We start from the raw sequence: 5379 nt of genomic DNA on the forward strand, positions 1-5379 counted from the left end.
CCATAGGTACTGTGCCTCAGGTGGGGCTCCTTTGTCAAGGCTGGCGCCAGGCTGGCTGATCAGTTTCTTTACCAAGCCTACCGCTGGATCATTTTCCTGGGTCTCCTTCCAGTTGTAGTGAGGTAGTGGGTTCAGGGTCACCTCTTGGCGGTTGGCACGCAACTGCCGGCACTGTTTTGCTCCATGGCGATGGAACGCTGGCAGCTCAATCTCTTCAAGATCATCTACATCTTCACCCTCGTCTGCTAGGTGAGGCATCCTGGACAGAGCATCTGCGTTGCCGTTCTTGCGGCCAGCTCGATACTTGACAGTAAAGTCATAATTCGCCAGTCGGGCTACCCAACGCTGCTCCATGGCACCCAATTTAGCAGTGTCCAAGTGGGTCAGGGGGTTGTTGTCCGTGAAGACAGTGAATTTGGTGGCTGCCAGGTAGTGCTTGAACCGCTCTGTGATAGCCCATACCATGGCCAGGAACTCTAGCTTGAATGAGCTATAATTCTCTGGGTTTCTTTCAGTAGGCCTGAGCTTCCTGCTGGCGTAAGCAATCACACGCTCTTTGCCTCCCTGCACCTGTGAAAGCACTGCTCCCAGTCCCACATTACTGGCATCTGTGTACAGTACGAATGGCAGACCGTAGTCAGGGTAGGCTAGGATCTCTTCACCCGTCAAGGCCCCTTTCATTTGTCTGAAGGAGTGTTCTTCTGCTTCTCCCCAGTGAAATGGCGGGCCGGAGGTCTTTCCTTTCTTCTTTGGGTGGCCTACCAGGAGCTCTTGCAAAGGCGCTGCCATTTTCGTGTAGCCCTTGATGAACCTTCTGTAGTAGCCTACCAGGCCAAGGAACTGACGTACCTCCCGAACGGTAGTAGGTGTGGGCCATTCCTGGATGACTGTGACCTTCTCTGGGTCCGGTGCTACTCCTTCTGCACTGACCACGTGACCTAGGTACTGGACCTTTGGCTTCAGTAGATGGCACTTGGATGGTTTCAGCTTCATTCCATATCGGGATAGCGCTTCAAAGACTTCAGCCAGGTGTTTCAGGTGGTCCTCGTAGGTCTTGGAGTACACGATGACATCATCCAGGTAGAGCAGGACGGTTTCAAAGTTGAGGTGCCCTAGGCAGCATTCCATGAGCCTCTGGAAGGTCCCGGGGGCATTGCAGAGTCCAAATGGCATGCTGTTGAACTCACAGAGGCCCATTGGGGTGGTGAAGGCCGTCTTCTCCCGATCTTCTTCTGCTACAGATACTTGCCAGTAGCCACTAGTAAGATCTAGGGTAGAAAAGTAGTTAGAGGCTTTCAAGGCAGCGAGGGATTCCTCTATCCTTGGCAAAGGGTAGGCATCCTTGTGTGTTATCTGATTTATCCGCCTGTAATCCACACACATCCTCATCGTGCCATCCTTCTTTCTTACCAGGACCAGAGGAGCCGCCCAGGGGCTACAACTGTCCCTTATGACGCCTGCCTCCTTCATGTCTTTCAGCATGTCCTTGGTGCACTGGTAATGGGCTGGTGGAATAGGCCTATGTCTTTCCTTAATGGGAGGATGACTGCCTGTGGGTATGTGATGTTGCACCCCTTTGATCCTACCAAAGTCTAGTGGGTTCTTACTAAAGACCTGCTCGTATTCCTGCACGACCCTGTAAACCCCATGTTTCTGGTAGTCGGGTGTAGAGTCAGTCCCCACGTGTAGTTTCTGGCACCAGTCCTCTAACTGCTTTTGGGAGGTCTCGCCCTCTTTTGAGTCAGCTTGTGTCAGGGGACCTACAGGTGTTATGGCGTCATCTGAGCATGTAAACAGTTTGGCTATGGTAGCGTACCTTGGTAGTCTGGCTTCCTCCTCCCCACAGTTCAACACTCGTACAGGCACTCGTCCCTTGTGTACATCAACTACCCCCCTGGCTGTCAGAATCGTGGGCCAGTGGTCTGAATGAGTGGGCTCTAGTACAGCCTGGTAATCTTGTCCTCTGAGACCTACCGCTGCTCTACACCACATCATCATTTCACTCCGTGGGGGTATCACAATGGGGTTAGCATCCATCACCCGTACACTACCAATCTCACCGCCAGTCTGTTTTACCTGTTGCTTCCTCAGAATGATTCGGATCTCCTTTTGCAAGGCTCTTTGCGACCTGCCCTCAGCACCTTCAACAATCTGGTGAAGCAACAACAACACTTCCTCTAGGCAATTTTCTATGACATTAGTGCCTAAAATCATTTGCGGGTTCCTTTCTCTAATATCAGTGTCCACAACAATCAGTCCTTGTCCCTTCATTTCCTGCCTTCCCACCTTTATGGTTACCTCTTTGACCCCGATCTGGTCTATAGGTTGTCCGTTGGCAGCATAGATGGTGAGGGAGGGGTCCGGTGGTCGGAGATCGTCGTCCGACCAAAACCTACGATAAAGGACATACGGGATCGTGGTGACCTGAGAGCCGGTGTCCAATAATGCCGGGGTAGGGATCCCGTCCAGGACAATGGACAGGACAGGACGTCCACCCACGTACTGATCACAGCAGCGACCTGGGCCTGATCTTCTTAATCCTGAGGACTGGCCCCCGGCCCCAGGTTTGGCTCGTTTAAAGGACAGGCCCTTGCATAGTGTCCCGCCTCCTGGCAACGACGACAGATGGGTTGTCCAGATGAGTCATAGCGATCACTGCTCCTGCCTCGGGTTGGGGGACCTCTTTTCCTCCGCATCCAAGGGACGTCCTCTGGGTTGTCAGCTAGCAGGATCCGATGAGGGACTTTGGTCTCTGAGGGCAACTGCATTGCTTTCAGGATTTGTGCGACGTCCTTAGTGAGCTGTTGCACCTGGGAGGATAGTGTATTTATGGTCTCTGCTGGCGTGTTGAGTCCTTTTGCAGTTATCAGGGCCTGCGAGGAGGATTCCGCTCCTGCAGCCGTGGAACTGGCAGGCCATGCTGGTGCGACGGGGTCTGTGTCCACAGGAGGTTGGAGTGCTTTCACTGCCCTGTCTTTCAGAATGGCAAAGTCCACATCAGGGTGTTCCAGGGACCACAGCTTCATCTGCTTCCCATCCTCAGGAGAGCGCAGGCCCCGCAAGAATTGTTCCTTCATCATCCGGTTTCCTTCCTGATCACTGACAGGGTCCACCAGCTTGAGAGCCCGTAGTGCAGCCTGCAGCCTGAGGGCATAGGCTCTTATGCTATCTTGGGGCTTCTGCCGGCAGTTATAGAAGTCCGTCCTCAGCTCTCCCTCGGTGCGGTGTTCAAAAGCAGCTGCTAGTTTGGCAAAGATGGTCTCAACAGAGCTCCGGTCATCATTGGTCCAGGACTCAGCTTCCAATTCTGCTGCTTCAGTCAATTGTCCCAGCACCACAGCGGCCCTCTGCTTACCAGTCATCGCGTGCATGTCTAGCAGGGTGTTGATCTTCTTCTTAAACCCGGTCAGCGTGTCTATTTTACCGGCATATTGGGGCAGCCATTGCGCTCCTGGGACATACAGCAAGGAAACTGGCATTATGGGGGAGATTTCAGCCGGCGCGGCTGCGACCGCGGCACCGGCACCAGGCGCTGCTGCGTCCAGCGCGACGGGGGCTGGCATCGCTTGGGCTGCGTCGCCCTGACCAGGGGCATTACCTCCTGCAGCGTCCATTTTTCTTCAAAAATCTGCGCGCTCCCTTTCCACTTCCGGGGTCAGTACGCTCTCCGAATTGTGGGGATTCTGGGGCGGCAAAACCTCTTCGTGGGCGGTGCTCTTCTCCCTCGCGCGGGCTGCAGCGCGCGCTTTTGAAGATGGCAATATGGCGGTGGTTCAATTTTTGCGGTCGGACCTCTGAGGCACACGGTCACCTGTCTGAACAGGTCTAGTCCTTATCCTGTTCGTGACGCCAGAAGATGTGAAGCCCCGCTAGTATGTGTCTGTGCATTACCTTCAGGGACTCCACGTGGATGGAACCGTCTGGTCACAGGTAGGAAATCTTCTATTTGGGATTGTCGTGACGCCACTCTCAGAATTGCGGTCAGTGGGGACCGCCACTGCAGATTAAGGGATGCCTGGGGCTGATGGTGGGTGCAGTCAGTATATTAGCCCCCTGAGAGTGAGGCAAGCCCCAGGCCCCGGTGTATGTGTGTGGGACCACAGGTCGCAGAATGACTCAAACACAGTCCAAGAAGTCTTTCAACGTGTTTACTCACTGTTTGGAGGTCACGGTGAGATGCCCGGGCGACACTGTGATAACCAGGTTGAACCAGGAATTCCAGGAGGCCGTTCTGAGGGTAGCTGTCCACTCGCCTTCCTTGCACTCTTTCTGTTTTAGGAGGATCCTTTGCTTGAAGCGTGGTAGGACCCCTCCAGGGAAGCTGTTACCACCCTGCTCCCCTCTCTCTGGCTCGTCTGCCGGCAGCGTGGCCTTGGTGGGATGGCTTCTGGCCCTGTCCCCTTATGGGCCTGGTGATTGCTGCTTGGCCCGAGCTCTGCGTAGTAGTGGTGAGGGCATGAAGTATCCCCACTTGTGAGTTGAGCAGCTCCGAATGATTTGCTGCATGAACTGGGGATCTAGTTCCCCTTGTGTGCTCGGATACCGGGATCTCCGTACTCAGCCACCCTTCTCTCTCTGGATGATTTTCAGGCCGACCCACGGTACTCCTTTCTCCCCCGCTTTCAGCTACTGCACTCCTCAGGACCTGTCTCACACTCTAGAGCTCCTCTGCCCTGCTTCCTCACACTTCAACTTCTTCCTCCAGACTCCCCTCTTCCTCTCTCTCTGCCCTGCTTCCTAGCAACCAGCCCCTGAACACACCCCCAGCTGGGAATTGAAAGTTAACTCCTTCTGGCTACTCAAGGGTCCCCTCTGGTGATGTGGGAGGCCTGATCACTATATGTTTGTGTGTGCACCTCATCCTGGCCTTTGGAGATTACCTGGAAGCATTGCTCCCGCATGGGTGCAATACTCTGTGGTGCCTGACCAGGTCAGGGGCGCCACATGTCTGCTATACTAATTTAGTATCCCACTGGTGCCAAGCAAATCCCAGCACCTCTGCATTCTACCCTCATGCACATTTTGCTACGCTATTCTTATAGCAAACAGTGCTGAAAATTAGTGGCATCCAAAAAGTGTCTGCTATACTAATTTTGTGTCCCACTTGTGCCAAGCAAGTCCCACCACCTCTGCATTCAACCCTCATGCACATTTTGCTATGCTATTTTTATAGCAAACAGTGCTGAAAATTAGTGGCATCCACAAAGTGTCTGCTGTACTAATTTAGTGTCCCACTGGTGCCAGGCATGTCCCAGCACCTCTGCATTCTACCCTCATGCACATTTTGCTACACTATTCTTATAGCAAAATTGCTGAACATAAGTGGCATCCAAAAAGTGTCTGCTATACTAATTTTGTGTCCCACTTGTGCCAAGCAAG

Source organism: Anomaloglossus baeobatrachus, chromosome 2, assembly GCF_048569485.1.
Source record: "Anomaloglossus baeobatrachus isolate aAnoBae1 chromosome 2, aAnoBae1.hap1, whole genome shotgun sequence".
In the NCBI taxonomy this organism is placed as follows: Eukaryota; Metazoa; Chordata; class Amphibia; order Anura; family Aromobatidae; genus Anomaloglossus; species Anomaloglossus baeobatrachus.